Genomic DNA, 16971 nt, shown 5'->3' with positions numbered 1-16971 from the left:
CTGTATTTTTTATCTTTTTTTTTTCTTAGATAAGTCCTTTTAACATTTCTTGGAATAAGGGCCTGGTGATGACACACTCCTTTAACTTGACCTTATCTGGGAGCACTTTATCTGCCCTTCCATTCTCAATGAAAGCTTTGCTGGATAGAGTAATCTTGGATGTAGGTCCTTGCTTTTCATGACTTTAAATACTTCTTTGCAGCCTCTTCTTGCTTGTAAGGCCTCTTTGGAGAAATCAGCTGACAGTCTGATGGGAACCCCTTTGTAGGTTACTGTCTCCTTATCTCTTGCTGCTTCTAGGATTCTTTCCTTCATTTTAATCTTGGCTAATGTAATGATGATGTGCCTTGGTGTGTGCTTCCTTGGGTCCAACTTCTTTGGGACTCTCTGAGCTTCCTAGACTTCCTGGAAGTCTATTTCTTTTGCCAGATTGGGGAAGTTCTCCATTATTTTTTGAAATAAATTTTCTCTTCCTCTTGTCCCTCTGGTACTCCTATGATTCTGATGATGTAATGTTTAAAGTTGTCCTGGAGGTTCCTAAGCCTGTCTTTATTTTTTTTGAATCCTCGTTTCTTCATTCTGTTCTGGTTGACTATTTATTTCTTCCTTGTGGTCCAAATCATTGATTCGAGTCTTGGTTTCCTTTCCTTCTTTGTTGGTTCCCTGTACATTTTCCTTTATTTCACTTTTCATAGTTTTCACTTTTTCCTCTATTTTGTGGCCATACTCAACCAGTTCTGTGAGCGTCCTGATTACCAGTGTTTTGAACTCTGCATCTGGTAGGTTGGCTATTTCTTCATTACTTAGTTGTATTTTTTCTGGAGCTTTGATCTGTTCTTTCATTTGGGCCATATTTTTTTGTCTTGGTGAGCCTGTTACATAGTAATTCAGGGGGTAGTGGGGAGCCTTATATATTTGCCAGGGCAAGGCAACTCATGTCACTGTGTTTTGGTGCTATCTGTGGGGGAGGGGTCAGAGAGGGAACCATGCTGCTTGCTCACCTCTCTGCTGGCTTTCAGCCACTTCCTCTACTACCCATTAGCAAATTAGGCCCTTCTGGTGCTTATTCCTGGGTGGGTGGGTTTGTGTACATTCTGGGATCCTGTGGTTCTCTCCAGTGAACTCTCCTGTGAGGCTGGGAGTTTTTCCTGCCACCCAACCCCCACAGATTTTTATAGGCAGAGGTTTTGTGGCTTTATTTCCCCATGCTGGAACCCTACGTTGCGCAGTCCATCCCCAGTTGTTCCTCTCCCTCTATCTGAACACAAATGTGGCACTGCCTGCTCCATCAGCTGCCACTTTGCCAAGAGTCCTCTCCTCCCCGGCTGCCCGTCTCCACCCCTCCTACTTGTCTGGATGAATGTTTCTTCTTTAACTACTTAGTTGTCAGACTTCCATACAGTCCAATTTTCTGGCAGTTCTGGTTTTGTTTTATTTTTAAATTTGTTTTTGTCCTTTTGGTTGTGCGAGGAGGCAGAGTGTATCTACCTATGCCTCCATCTTGGCTGGAAGTCTGTGTTTTTACTTTTCTTGAAATAATAAAGCATAATCTGAAAACGTACATTTTCTTCCATCTTTAATATTAAGATGGCCAAACAAAAATTCACCAATTTTTTTTAATGCATGCTGATATGACAGCCGTCACAATACAGTGTAACAAAATTGTTTTGAAGGAAGTTGAAGGCAACTAAGCCTACTAGAGCCATCTTACAGAAAAAAATCAAATGAAGTTTTTGGCCAACTCAATACATTTTCTCTTCACAAAAAAATGTTCACATAAGTGCTGAAATTGTTCCAGGTAAGAAATTTTTAAGGTTTTACCAAGTAGTTGTGTGATGGGAATTTTGAGTAAATACCATTGTGTATCCTTGCCACTGAATCAGACCAGAGCATAAGTCTTATAAATAAGGAAGCAAGATAATTATATTCAAGTCATGGTGGATACCTAATTTTTCTGGGTGTGCTATAAAACTACTGAAAAATATGTGGGTCTTTTTTTAACAGAATGATTAGGATCTGAAATAATGAGCTTATAGGTCTTTTAAACTTTATCTGATACCTTAGTTTTTCTGTTGTAGTTTATCTGTCTTAAATACTGCTCAGAATGTACTTGTTACTGTATTTTTAGAAACCTATCAGTAGTCTTGTAATAAAAAGAGAATCATTGAGGGGGATATTTTCTCTTTTTTTATTTTATTTTAATCATTGTTCAAGTACAGTTTTCTCTCTTTTACTCCCATTCCAGCCCACCCACCCATCCCTCCTCACTTCCCTCCCATTACCACCCTCCCCCTAGTTTTTGTCCATGTGTCCTTTAAATTTGTTCCTGTAAACCCTTCCCATTCTCCCCTGAAATTCCCTCTTCTCTCCCCTCTGAAGAGAATATTTTCTTACTGAAAAATGAACTACATTCTGTTCCTGTAATGACTTTTGACACTAGCCACATAAAGTTGTAATGGCTTTTTCCTTGGAATGGCAAGAGATACTTATCATTTAGAAAGTAGTTTGTGCATAATCTTTATCGTGAAAAGAATACCTTTGTTTTTAAAAGCTGTCTTTATTTTTCTCCTGTTGTCTTTGAAGAGTTTATGCTTTCCTTTCTTTACAGAGAGAATGTCAATACTGCACAGGTAGGAATTCTGAGAGCCTGTTAACCTCCGGGTTTTGCTTTGTAGTGATCATTGTCCTTCCAGTTTCCTCTGATTTTTAAAAGGTTTGCTTGTAATTTGTTTTGAGATGATCTTGAAAACAATTGAATCCTGAATGGGTTAAGATTTGGCTTAGTAGTTATGAAGTCATTTTTCCTTAGAATGTTTTCTAAGTTTTTTTTACTGTTACAGTTTTACAGTTTCTCTTTTATATTTAGAAATCAGAAGTGATTAAGAAAGCAGCTATTTCTGACCTAAGTCTTGAGGATTTAAAAACTTCTAGTAATATTTTTTTATTTAGCTCAGTATAGCCAAAATATTACATTTCAATATGGGACTCTAGCCACATTTCAGGTACTCATTAGCTACATGTGGTAATGATAATCCCTTCATTCTTGATGTTTATGTTTTCTCTTTTTTCTTTAATATTGATAGGTTTCTCAATTTTATTGCTCGTTTCAAAGAATCAGCTTTTGTTTCATTGCTTTTTCTCTATTCTGTTTTCAATTACATGAATTTCTGCTTTTTTAAAAAAATGTATTGTCCCAATTTTTCCCCCTTTGTCCCCCTGCACCCAGCCCACCCTCCATTCCACAGTCAATCCCTACACCATTGTCCAGGATTTCTGCTTTTAATTGTTTTATATTCTTCCTTCTGCTTGATTTGGGTTTGTTTTATTATTTTTCTCGTTTCTTAAGATAGAAGCTAAGGCCATTGATCTGAGACCTTTCTTTTTTTATAATGTAAGTGTTTAATACTGTTTTCTTAGTCAACTAGGACTCCTGTAACAAACTACTATAGCTTAGGTGGCTTGTAAGCAACAATTTATTTCTCATTCTTGGAGCCTAGGAAATCTAAGATTAAGGTGCTGGTAGATCTGCTGTCTGGTGGGGGGCTGCTTCCTAGAACATCTCTAGGTTGCCTCTCGCATACCCCAAACTGGAGACCTGGCCCACAACTGAGGCATGTTCCCTGATGGGGAATCGAACCAGGGACCTTTCAGTTTGCAAGCCAGTGCTTAGTCCACTGAGCCACACCAACAGGGCTGGGATCTTTTTTAATAAGGGTGCTAATCCCATTCATAAGGGCTGTACCCTTGTGACCTGATAACCTTTGCAAGGTGATTAGGTCACAAATACAATTAGGGATTAGATTTCAGCATAAGAATTGGGTGGGGAGAGCACAAACAATTTAGTCAATGACAACTATAAATTTCCCTCCGAGCACTGCTTTTAGCTGCATATCACAAATTTTGAAATACTGTATTTTCATTAACTTCAAAATCTTTTCTAATTTTCCTTGAGACATCTTTTTGACTCATGGATTATATAGTAGTGTGTTGTTAAATTTCCAGATATTTGGTGATTTTTCTGTTACTCTTGTATAATCAGTTATTTCTAGTTTAATTTCATTATGGTCAGAGACATTGTATGATTTGGGTTCTTTTAAATTTGTTAAAGTGTTTATGACACAGGAGATAATTGTCTGTCTTGGTGAATATTTCATGTGTGCCTCAGAAGAATGTGTATTTTGACAATGTTGAATGTACTGTTCTTTAAATGCAGTTTAGATCCAGTTGGTTGGTGCTGTTCAGTTCTATATCTTTATAAATATTCTTTGCAGGCAGGTCTACTAGTTTTCTCTGTTAGTGAAAGGGGAATGGTGAAGTCTCCGACCTCAGTTTTGAATCTATCGTTCTTCTTTTAGTTGTGTCAGTTTTTGGTTCACGTATTTAAAGTTTTGTTGTTAGGTACATGAACATTTAAGATGTGTCTTGTAAGTGAATTGACCCATTTATTAGTGTGTAATGGACCATCTGTTCCCTAGGAATTTTCTTCACTCTGGAGTCTACTTTGTCTGATATTAATATAGCCACTCTAACTTTCTTTGGTATTAATGTTTGCATGATATATCTTTTTCTAGCCTTTAACTCTCAACCTACCTAAATAATTATATTTTGAATTTCTTGTATACAGCATATAGTTGAGCCATATTTTTTTTCCCAATTTCTCTCCTCTAATTGGCATCTTTAGATTATTCACATTTAATGTAATTATTGATATATTTGATTTTAGTTTGACCATATGATTTGTTTATTCTCTTATTTGAAATTGTAAATCATTTACATCCCTAAACTTAGTTATTTGTGATTAAAATATTTAAAATATATTTCTTCTGCCTTGGCTGGAGTGGCTCAGTGGATTGAGCACCGACCTGCAAACCAAAGGGTTGCTAATTCAATTCCCAGTCAGGGCACAGGCCTGGGTGCGGGCCACGTGCCCAGTGGGGAGGGCACGTGAGAGGCAACCACTCATTGATGTTTCTCTCCCTGTCTTCTCCCTCCCTGCTCCTCTAAAAATAAATAAATAGAATCTTTAAAAAAATAAACTAAAATATATTTGTTCTAATAATAAAAATATATGACATAGAAAATACAGAAAATATAAAGAAAAACATTTATGCTGCTGTACATAGACATGCTAATAATGTATGTATCCAAATATTAAAAGACAAAAAGTTATTTTTCAGATTTGGCATTTAGTGTGTAACCTAATTTTTTCCTACTCACTAATATTTGAGAACATTTCTTTTTTGTCATTACTTTAAAAAAATATAATATTTAGCAGTTGCATATCATTCCATTGAATTACTATTAAAATATGTGTATTGTAGACCACTTTTCTTAAATGGAGATAAAGTTTATGTGATAAGTTAATTATGTAAAAGTGTGCCATTCAGTGGTGTTTAATACATTTACAGTATTGTACATCCGTCATCACTTAGTTCCAACACCCTTTCATCACCCCAAAAGCAGTCATTCCCCATTTCTCCAGTCCCTGGCAACCGTTTATGTGCTTTCTGTCTTTATGGGTCAGTAATTTTTTTAAAGATTTTTAAAATTTACTTTAGAGAGTGGGGAAGGGAGGGAAAGAGAGAGAGAGAAAACATCAGTGGGGGAGAGAAACATCAATCAGTTGCTGTTCGCATGCCACCAACCAGGGACCTGGCCAGCAACCCAGGCATGTACCCTGACCAGGAGTTGAACCAGCAACCCTTCAGTTTTCAGGAGACATGCATCCCTCTGAGCCACACCAGTCAAGGCTGGGTCGCTAATTCTTTTTGCTTTGATGAGGCAAGGAGTATAAGTAGTGATTAATAAAATATATTAGCTCAAAAACAGAATCTGGGGTGCTTACTAAGAATTAACAGACAACTTATTTGGTTCATTTATACTTAAATCCTTAAATATTCTTTATTAAATAAGGACAGTAGAACAGTAGCATGAGCTCTAAAGTCGGATCATCTGGGATTGACTTCTAGTTCAGCAGTGTAGTAGCAATCATTGTGACCTTTAGGAAATCATTTTATCTTTCAGTAATTCAGTATTTTCACCTGTAAAATAAAGAAAACAGTACTTAATTCATGGATTTTGAGGGGATTAGAGTTAATTCACACAAAAGCTTTTAAAAGAGCACCTGGCATGGTAAGTAAGCACGAATAAGTGTTAGATGCTTACTCTTAGTAGTAGTAGTAGTAATTAACATTCTCACTGTTATTAAAAGATCTAACTATATTGTGAGTCCTTGTGCAGCAGTCCCTCCTCAACTGTTAACTTGCCTTGTATGAACTTTTCTTGGAAAAGGTTCTTTGAGGTTTTTTTCCTGCTCAGATGTATCAGTGACCTATTTGTTTGGAGTCCTGGTGGGATCTTCAGGGTGGAGTCAAAGATTCCAGGTCATAAAACCAGAAAGGTGTTGAATGCTTGTGTGGAGTACCCAAGGCAGAAGAATATACAACTTAATGTTTGAAAATTACACAGAGAATGACAATCTACTGAAGCAGAAACCTCTGCAGAGATCCAGTGGTAGGCTAGAAAAACCAAAACTGTAATTGACAAATTCCTGGAGGCTTTACTATGGACAAGCTCTAGAGTTAAAACTCCAAGGGCATCTACATACTTTTGTGAGTTTTATCTCAAGGATCTGTATCCAGTTCTCACAGTGGATATTATTGGACAAAAATTCCCTAATTTTTCTGGCAGTGAGAGGGGAAAAATAACTGTTTTGGAAATTACCCAGAGCATTCTGTTTTAACAAGGCCTGCCTGCAGGAGAAATTACTTTATCAGAACCTAACCTGCTGTGGTTTTATAAGAGCCTAAAGAGATAGCAAATTCCAGCTGACTCTAGCCTTCCACATGGGGGAAGGACAATACCCAGTTGTATCCCCCTTAGCCTTGCTGTCCCCTTAAAGGGGGAAAAGAAACCCGAGAAGCACTGGTACAGTTTACAGTTCTGGGGCACAGGCTCACCAAAAGACAGGGACCTAATCATAGGACTGTAGAATGCTTCCCCTCCCCCTGTACCTTACCACTATATTACTGATGGGCTCCTTTCTGCAATTCCTTTTATATACTATATCATGTATACCTTTCAACAAAAAATAACAAGGTATACTAAAAGGCAGAAAGTTGTACGGCTCAACAAGCATCAGAACCAGAGTAGAGAGACATGGCAGGAGTGTTGGATTTATCAAACCAGGAATTTATAAAATATGTGATAAATATGCTTACAGCTTTAGTGTAAAAAGTAGACAATATGTATGGACCAGATAGGTAATACAAGCAAAGAGATCAAAATTAAGAAAACATTTTAAATTTAGCAATAAAAAACTTAGCAATAAAAAATGCCTTTGAGCTCTTTAGTGGTTGGGACATAGCTGAAGAAAGGTTTTCTGAGCATGAGATATGTCAATTGAAACTTTCGAAACTGAAAGCAAAGTGAAAAAAAGACGGAAAAAATGGGACAGAATATCCAAGAATTGTGGGACAACTGTGAAAAATAATGTATACATAATTGGAATACCAGAAGGATAAGAAGGAAAGGAACAAAAGAAATATTTGAAGCAGTAGTGACAGAGAATTTTCCCAATTTGATATCAGACACCAAACCACAGATTTAGGAAGCTAAGAAAACATCTAAACGTGTAAAAAATGCCTTTAAAAAACTATACACTGGCATATTATATTCACAATGGAAGAAATCAGAGATACAGAAAAAATTTTAAAAGAAACCAGAGGGGAAAAAGAGCTTCCCAAATAGAGGAGCAAAGATAAGAATTATATGACTTCTTCTCAGAAACCATATAAGCAAGAAGAGAGTACAGTGAAATATTTAAAATGTTGAAAGAAAAATCTCCATCAACATAGGTAGGATTCTGTATCCTGAAAAGCTGTCCTTCGAAGTTGAGAAGTACTTTCTCAGACAAACCAAAATTAAGGGACTTTGTTGCCAGTAGACCTTCCTTGCAAAAAATGTTAAGGGAAGTTCTTCATAGAGAAGGAGAAAGGTCTAGGTCAGAACTCAGATCTATATAAAGAAAGGAAGCACGTTGGAGAATAAATAAATGAGGGTAATATTAAAACTTTTTCTTTTTTTAATTGCTCTGACAGAGTAATTTGTTCAAAGTAATCACAACAGTATGTTCAATTATATGCACTTTTGTGTGTGTATGTGTGTGTGCACATATGTATAAGTGAGCTGAATGACAGCAGTGATACAAGGTGCAGGAGGTAGAAATAGGAATGTTTTGTCATTGTAAGATACTTGTACTACATCTGTGAAGTGGTACAGTGTCATTCCAGACTTCACTTGAATTAATTGTGAATGTACATTGCAAGCAGACAACCACTAAAAAAAAAAGAATCATAATTGATAGGCTAAAAAAGGAAAGAAAATGGAATCATAAAATGTTCATTTAAAACCATAAAAGGCAGAAATAGTGGAAGACAGAATAGGAAGAACAAGGCAGCAAATAGAAAACAATAACAAATATCATATATATTAATTCACCTACATCAACAATAATTTTTAAACCTTAATGGCCTAAATACAGCAGTTTAAAGAAAGAGCTGATCAGAGTGAATCACAAAACAAGGCCAAAACTATATGTTGTTTATAAGAACATCCATATATATCCATGTATATATATCCATGTTTATATACATGTATATAAACGTCCATATACATTAAGAATAAAGGGATAAAGATATACCATGCCAACACTAATCCAGAGAAAGCAGAAGTAGCTATATCTAGACAGAGCAGACTTCAGACCAAGAAAGTTATCAGGGATAAAGAGGGATCAGTACTCCAAGGAGACAAACAACCCTTAATGTGTATGCACCTAACAATGGAGTGTCAAACTATGTGAGGCAAAAATCAATAAAACTACAAAGAGAAATAGATGAATCCACTATTACAGTTGGAGATTTCAGTACTCATCTATCAGAAATAGAAGTCATGCAGTATATCCCCTTAGACTATGATGGAATTAAACTAGAAATGACAATGGGGAGATGGTGAGAAAATCCCCAAGTACATAGAAATTAAACAATACACCTGTAAATAATACTTGGTCAAAGAAGATAACCTCATGAGAATTTTTTTTCACAAGAAATTTAAAAATACTTTGAACTAAATGAAAGAAAATACCACTTATTAGAATTGTGAAATGCAGCAAAGACAGTTCTTAGAGGGTAATTTACAGCATTGAATGTATATATGGTCATGTGCTGCTTAATGATGGGGGATTTGGCGATTTTGTCATTATAAGAACATTATAGAGTATATTTACACAAATTTACATGGTATAACCTTCCTGTACACCTTGGCTGTATGCTATAATGCATTGTTCCTAGGCTACAAACCAGGATAGCAGGTCACTGTACAAACAGCATGAGATTTAATCAAGCACAAGAGAAATTGATGCAATCAAGAGATGAGGCAAGCACAAAATGTATGAGGCTGCTGCTGGCATAGAATGGCACACTGTCTTACAGCAACTTTTTAATAAGTAGAAAGAGTACGCTTTTAAAATAACGATAGAAAGTATAGTAACTACATAAATCAATAACAGTCATTTATTATCATTATCAAGTATTATGTACTCGACATAATTGTATATGCTATACTTACATGTGATTGGTAGCATAGTAGGTTTGTTTACACCAGCATCTCCACAAATACTTGAGTAGTGCATTGAGCTATGACTTAATGACAGCAACGACTAGAATATGTGAAAGAAATTTTCCAGCTCCATTATAGTCTTGTGCAAGCACTATCGTGTTTGCATTCTATTGTTGACCAAAATGTTAATGCGGCATATGACTATATTGGAAAAGAAGAAAGATCTACATCTATAATCTAAGCTTCTACCTTAGGAAACTAGAAAAAGAAAAGCAAATTAAATTCAAAGTAAGCAGGAAAAAAAGAAGTAAAAATTAGAGCAGAAATCAATGAAATTACAAAAGTAAATCAGAGGAAATCAAAATTAAAAACCGGTTCTTTGAAAAAATCTATTCAGTAAGCCTCTATCTAGCCAGGCTAACTAAGAAAAAAAGGGGGAAGACATAAATCACTAGTACCAGAAATAAAAGGGGATATGAATACAGACCCTATGGACATTAGAGGGTAATAAAGGAATGTTATAAGCAAGTCTATCCCCACAAATTTGATAACCTAGGTGTAATGGACCAATTCCTTGAAAGATTCAATCTGCCAAAACTCACACAACAAGAAATAGACAATCTAAATAGGCCTATATTGCCCTGGCTGGTATAGCTCAGTGGACTGAGCTCGGGCTGCGAACCAAAGCATCACAGGTTCAATTCCCAGTCAGGGCATATGCCTGGGTTGCAGGCCAGGTCCCCAGTGGGGGCCACATGAGAAGGAATCACACATTGATGTTTCTCTCTCTTTCTCCCTCCCTTCCTGCTTCTAAAAAATAAATAAATAAAATATTTTGTTATATTTTATTTATTTATTTATTTATTCACTTTTAGTAAAAACTTTTTGTTCATTTTAATTAGGTTTTCAGCTGCTTTTGTCTTTGGAGGCTTTTAAAAAAGAAAACCATATTAGGTCCACTTCAATGTCCACTGATTTCTTTTTATGAAATTTGTATGATGCTGGCAGGTCATATCTCAGCTCTGCAATGATGTCGATTTTTCCATTCTGTGGCTTTCTTTTGAATATGTTCTCTAGTTGAAGATTTGTGTAAAGAATATACTGCTGTTCTTGCCAATTCCAAAGCAGTCTTCAGAAATGCCATATCTGTCCCTTTATTATTTTTGGTCCCAAAGGGAGGATTCATAATTACTGTATCAAATGACTTGGACATTCTGTTAGATAATGAGCACACATCACATTGAACCATGTCAACATTTGTTAACTCAAATTCCTCCACATTCCTATGAAATACTTCCAATGCATCTTCATCTATGTCAGATCCAACACACAACCTGCGATGTGAGGCCTGGTGGGATACTGTTCTAGAAGTAGCTTGGGATTTTCGAATCTATCCACTTGTTGCAGGCGACTCTCTAGTTCCTTAAGCCTTAATTTCTTCATTTTAAAAAAAAAGTGTGCACTCTCCGGGTTTAAAGGCACTGGACCTGCATTTCACGTATAGCTTCAGGACATTTCAAGATGTGGCTCACTCCACCAGTAAATAAAATATTTTAAAAAAATAAATAGGCCTATATCTGTTAAAGAAATTGAACCAACAATTAACCTTACAAAACAGAAAGCACCAAGCCTGGAAGAGTTCACTGGTAAATTCTACCAAACATTAAATGGAGAAATTATACTACTCTAGAATCTTTTCCAGAAGATAGAAGTGGAAGGAATATTTCCTGACTCGTTCTGTGAGGTCAGCATTATCCTAATCCAAAACCAGACATAGACATTATAAAAGAAAATGATTATCTCTCATAAACAGATACAAAATTCCTCAACAAAACATTAGCAAGGCAACCCTGGCTGGTGTAGCTCAGTTAATTGAGTGTGAGGCCTGTGAACCAAAGGGTCACTGGTTCTATTCCCAGTCAGAACACATGCCTGGGTTGTGAACCAGGTCCCCAGTAGGGGGCGTTTGAGAGGCAACCACACATGATGTTTCTCTCTCTCTCTTTCTCCTTCCTTTCCCCTCTCAAAATAAATAAAATCTTTTTTTTATATATTTATGCAAGTCAAATCTAATGTATAAAAAGAATTATACAGGGCTGGACAAAAGTAGATTAATAATAATAAATAGCCCTGGCTGGCGTAGCTCAGTGGATTGAGCGCGGGCTGGGAACCAAAGTGTCCCAGGTTCGATTCCCAGCCAGGGTACATTCCTGGGTTGCAGGCCATAACCCCCAGCAACCTCACATTGATGTTTCTTTCTTTCTCTCTCCCCCCCTTCCCTCCCTAAAAATTAATAAATAAAATCTAAAAAAAAAGGTAGTTTAAAAATAATAATAAATAATACAATAATTAATAATTGAATAATAAACTGTTTCGTGTACTCACAACTGTAAACCTACTTTTACACAACCCTGTATATACCATGACCAAGTGGGATTTATCTCAGGTATGCAAAGCTGGTTCAACATTCAAAGATCAATGTAAATCCATCACATCAACAAGTAAAGAAAAAAGTTCACACGTTCATTTCAATAGGTGCAGAAAAATAATTTCTAAAAACTAACACCCATTCATAATGAAATTTTCAGCAGCCTAGGAATAGAAGAGAACTTCCTCTGCTTGATAAAGAACATCTACCAAAAATCTTCAGCCAATATCATACTTAAAGGTGAAAAATTAGAAGTTTCCTGCTAAGATAAGAAATAAGCCAAAGAAAGGTTTTCAACATCATACTGGAAATATTAGCTAATGCAATAAAACAAAGGAAATAAAAGTTACATGTTTTGGGAAGGAAGAAATAAAACTTGTGTGATTTTTTGCAGATGACATGATTATGTAGAAAATATGAAACAATCAGCAAAATCTCTTGAAACTAATAGCAATTCTAAGTTTTATTTGGAGGGGCAAAAGACTCAGAATAACCAACTCAGTTTTGGAGAATAACGAAGTTGGAGAATTGACACTCTTTGACTTTAAAACTTGCTATAAAGCTACAGTGATCAAGGCAGTATAGTATTGGTGAAAGAATAAATAAATAAATCAGTGGAACAGAACAGAAAACCTAGAAATAGACCAACACAAATATGGTCAGTTGAGCTTTAACAATGGCACAAAAACAACACACTGGGAAAAAAAATAGCCTTTTCAACAAGTGGTAACTAGACATCTACATGCAGAAACTTAATCTACACACAGACCTTACATTCTTCACAGAAATTAACTCAAAATGGATCATACACCAATCGTAAGCTGCAAAACTATAAAACTCCTACTAGAGTAAAAGATAGGGGGAAATCTGGATGACTAGGCAATGACTTTTTTTAATCCTCACCCAAGGACATGCTTATTGACTTTAGAGAGAGAGTAAAAGAGGGAGGGAAACATGGAAGTGAAAGAGAAACATTGTCTCTCATGTCAGTTTGTTGCCTGTTTTTCATGCCCTGACCAAGGAGGGAACCCACAACCTAAGTATGTGCCTTGACTGGGAATCAAACCTGCAACCTTTCAGTTTATGGGATAATACCCAACCAACTGAGCCACATTGGCCAGGACACAGCAATGACTTTTTTAAAATTAACCTTTGTTTTGAACTTTATTCCCAGGGTTGTTCAGCTTACTTAGCTGCAAAGAATGATTTGTATATAAGCAAAAATTGAAGAGTTGCAGTATCCAAGGGACTAGGTCTTAAAAATGTAGAGATCTAGATTTTATCAGATCCGTAAACAAAATTGAAAACCATTCATATAAAATAGCAGCTAGCAGCTCCCAGCTCTGGCTGGTGTGGCTCAGTGGATTGAGCACCGACTTGCGAACCAAAGGGTCGCTAGTTCTATTCCCAGTCAGGGCACAGGCCTGGGTTGTGGGCCAGGTCCCCAGTGTGGGGGGCACATGAGAGGCAACCACACATTAGTGTTTCTTTTCTTGTCTTTATCCTTCCCTTCCCCTCTGTCTAAAAATAAATAAATAAAATATTTTAAAAAATAAAATAGCTGCTCCCAGTAACCAATTCAAGTTTATCTTCAGAAGTTGACTCAGTTCAGTTTGTTTCATTCTTGGAAGCCTCATCAAAATTCTTCACAAGATCTAGAACTTCATCATCATCATTATCCTCTATAGCAAGTGGTGTTTTTACATCCAGATTGTTTGGGCCAGTCTCCTTAAACTAGTCAATCTACACCAAGCTGATTTAAGATGCTGGTAGCATTTCTGTCAGCTGCCATGTCTCAGCATGGCCTGCAATGGTGAAAGTGTTTACTGCCGGAAATGTCCAAACTTTAGGGTTGCTAATGTGGATCACTGTTCCTTGGTTTGTGAACATATTTACCTCTTCAATACCAGAGATACTGTTTACAATATAAAGATATTGACAACTTCTTTAAGGAGAAGAGTTTTTTATCATCTGCTGTAGCTGTTCTGTGAACCACTTTCTTCTTTCTATGAGTAGTTCCTTTCCCAGCAGTGAGCATTTGTGCCTGCAGTTTGGCAAGTTCCTCTTGGTTCACAATGGTTTGTTTCGTCTTGTTGGAGAGAAAACAGGGCCATGTAGGGGGCTGGGGTTGGTGCTCAGGGGGTCTTGGGCAGACCAGCTGAGAAGCAGCATGCACACATGGAGACACAAGATGGCAGCTCTGCAATGACTTTTTTTGGGATTATGGTTTTTTTTGTTGTTTTTTTTTTTTTCAGTTTTTAAAAATTTATTTATTTGAGGGGAAAGGAAGGAGAAAGAGAAGGAGAGAAACACTGATGTGTGAGAGAAACATCAAATGGTTGCCTATCACACACCCCCAACTGGGGTCCTGGCCCATAACCCAGGCATGTGCCCTGACCAGCAATCAACCGGTGACCTTTCGGTTTGCAGCACAGTGCCCAAACCCCTGAACTGCACCAGTCAGGGCCTCAGTGACTTTTTAAATGCAACACCAAAGGCATGATCTATGAAAGGAATAATTGATACTCTGGACTTTATTAAAGTTAAAAACTTCTGGTCTGTGGAAGGCAATGTGAAGAAAATGAGAAGCCATAAACTGAGAGAAAAATTTGCAAAAGAATCTCATAAAGGATTGTTATCCAAAAATTCCTAAAACTCAATAATAAGCCCTGGCTGGCGTAGCTCAGTGGATTGAGCATGGGCTGGGAACCAAAGTGTCCCAGGTTCGATTCCCAGCCAGGGTACATTCCTGGGTTGCAGGCCATAACCCCCAGCAACCGCACATTGATCTTTTTCTCTCGCTCGCGCACGCGCTCTCTCTCTCTCTCTCTCTCCCTCTCCCTCCCTCCCCACCCCCTTCTCTCTCTAGAAATAAAAAAAAAAAAAAAAAACTCAATAATAAGAAAACAGCCCAATTAAAAAATGGGCAAAGGAGTTGGATGGATACCTGACCGAAGGAAGAATGTACCCAGACTGCAAAGAAGCATCTATGAAAAGATGCTCAACATCATATGTCATTAGAGAATTGAAAATTAAATTGAAACAAGTTAGCCAATACCCACCTAGCAGAATGGCCAAAATCCAGAACACTGACAATAACAAATGCTGGTGAGGATTGGAGCAACAGGAACTCTCCTTGATTGCTGCTGGGAATGCAAAGGGATACAGTCAGTATGGAAGACAAGTTTGGTAGTTTCTTTAAAAACTGTAATACTATTAACCATATTTATACCAGTTTTATTAATAATTGCCAAACTTGGAAGTAACCAAGATATTCATCAGTAGGTGAATAGGTAAATAAATTGCTGTGGCCAAACAGTGGAGTACTATCTAGCATTGAAAAGAATTGAGCTATATCAATCTGAGCTATGAAAAGACATGAAGGAATCTTAAATATGTATTACTAGGTGAAAGAAGCCAGTCTGTAAAGGCTACATACTGTTTGATTCTAACTATATGACATCCTAGGATATAAAAAACAGTGGAAACAGTAAAAAGATCAGTGGTTGCCAGGGCCTGGGAGAGAGAGGGTTAAATAGAAGCCCAGAGGATTTGTAGGGCAGTGAAACTATTTTGTATGATACTATAATGATGGGTACATGACTTTATATATTTATCCAAACCCACGGGAGGTACAATACCAAGAGTGAGTCCTAATGTAAACTGTGGACTTTTGGTGATAGTGATCTGTCTGTGTAGGTTAATCCATTGTAACAAATGCATCAATTTGGTGTGGGATGTTGATAGTGGGGGTCGTGCATATATGAAGACAGAGGGTTTATATATCTTCTCAGTTTTGCTGTGAACCTGTAACTGCTCTAAAAAATGAAGTTGTAAGAGTGATAAAGTATTAAAAATGCATTCTTCGATAAGAAAAATAAACATAAGGAAATCATTTTCTAGCTCAAACGGTCTTAGGAGGGCTTTTGCAAATACATAACATTTTAACTAAATAGACTGAGGTTGGTGACAAGGAGTAGGTTCCACATTTTCAGATTGCAACAGATAAGCATAAACTCTGGTTGAGCAGGACCAGTGCATTTTGCATGATTTGAGGGTGCAAACTGTACTGGGAGATAGCTTTGAAGTGATAGTCCTTTGAGGAATATTTACATCCACAGTTCATCTGGAAGAGAGATGAGTAGCAGACTATCATGCATCATGGCCCAGACTAAAAGAGTAAGAGATCCAAGAGGGCATCTGTATGTTCTGCATCTCAGGTATGAGTGGTAGTGAGGTTATGACTTCCTTTTGTAGGACTGAGAAGTCCAGATGGCCATGGGTAAGCCAAAGGGTCCCCTGTGTGTGGATGTTGCTAGACCTGCTTCAGTGCAGGGATGAATAATCATTTATTTCCCCAAGACTCTGCTCAGGTTCAAGCTTGGAAAATATTTTGGCCTGTTAAGGGCCTGAGATAGAAATGAAGAGGAATGGGTGCTTGGGAAAGTTGTGTAAGACCGAAGAAATGAAGAAGAAAGTGGAAAATGAAGCGAGGGTTGGAGATGGAGAGAAAATGAAGAAATGTTCAGGAACTTCTGCTTCAACACTATCTTTGTGACTTGCCAGTGAACGTGATGTCTGTATTGGTAGTTCTCCTGGGAGAGAGCATTGAGGGGGAGGGCGTTGCTGTTTTGTTTTAGTGATTTGTATTGGTCCACCATTGGTCCAGCTAAGATGATATTGTTGACTAGGAGCAGTTTCCCTAAAGCAAGAAACAAAGCCAGTCCTTTTAGGAGGAGGAGGAAGGGAGAACAGAGTTAAGGCAGTGTGCATGATCTGAAATCTCTTGGTCAGAAAGCTTTCACCAATAATGACTACCATCGGTAATGTTGTTTTATACTTTTTGCCCCATTATACTTAATGCTGTTTTATACAGGGCCCATATTGTGTTGAATTAGGGTTTGAGTTGCTAAAAAAAAGGCATATGG

At 37.2% G+C, this 16971-nt stretch overlaps 1 protein-coding gene and 2 pseudogenes across 2 annotated transcripts in view; 1 reads left to right on the top strand and 2 right to left on the bottom strand.

The window, feature by feature from the left end:
* Positions 1 to 16971, top strand: part of ILRUN (inflammation and lipid regulator with UBA-like and NBR1-like domains) — a 111506-nt gene that overhangs the window by 56930 nt on the left and 37605 nt on the right. The window lies entirely within an intron of this gene.
* Positions 10485 to 11148, bottom strand: LOC114493860 (annotated as a pseudogene).
* On the bottom strand, positions 13652 to 14255 carry LOC114494040 (annotated as a pseudogene).

This window comes from Phyllostomus discolor, chromosome 4 (assembly GCF_004126475.2).
Source record: "Phyllostomus discolor isolate MPI-MPIP mPhyDis1 chromosome 4, mPhyDis1.pri.v3, whole genome shotgun sequence".
Lineage (NCBI taxonomy): Eukaryota > Metazoa > Chordata > Mammalia > Chiroptera > Phyllostomidae > Phyllostomus > Phyllostomus discolor.
The sequence above is the reverse complement of the archived record's forward strand: the minus strand, read 5'-3'. Positions and strand labels throughout refer to the sequence as shown.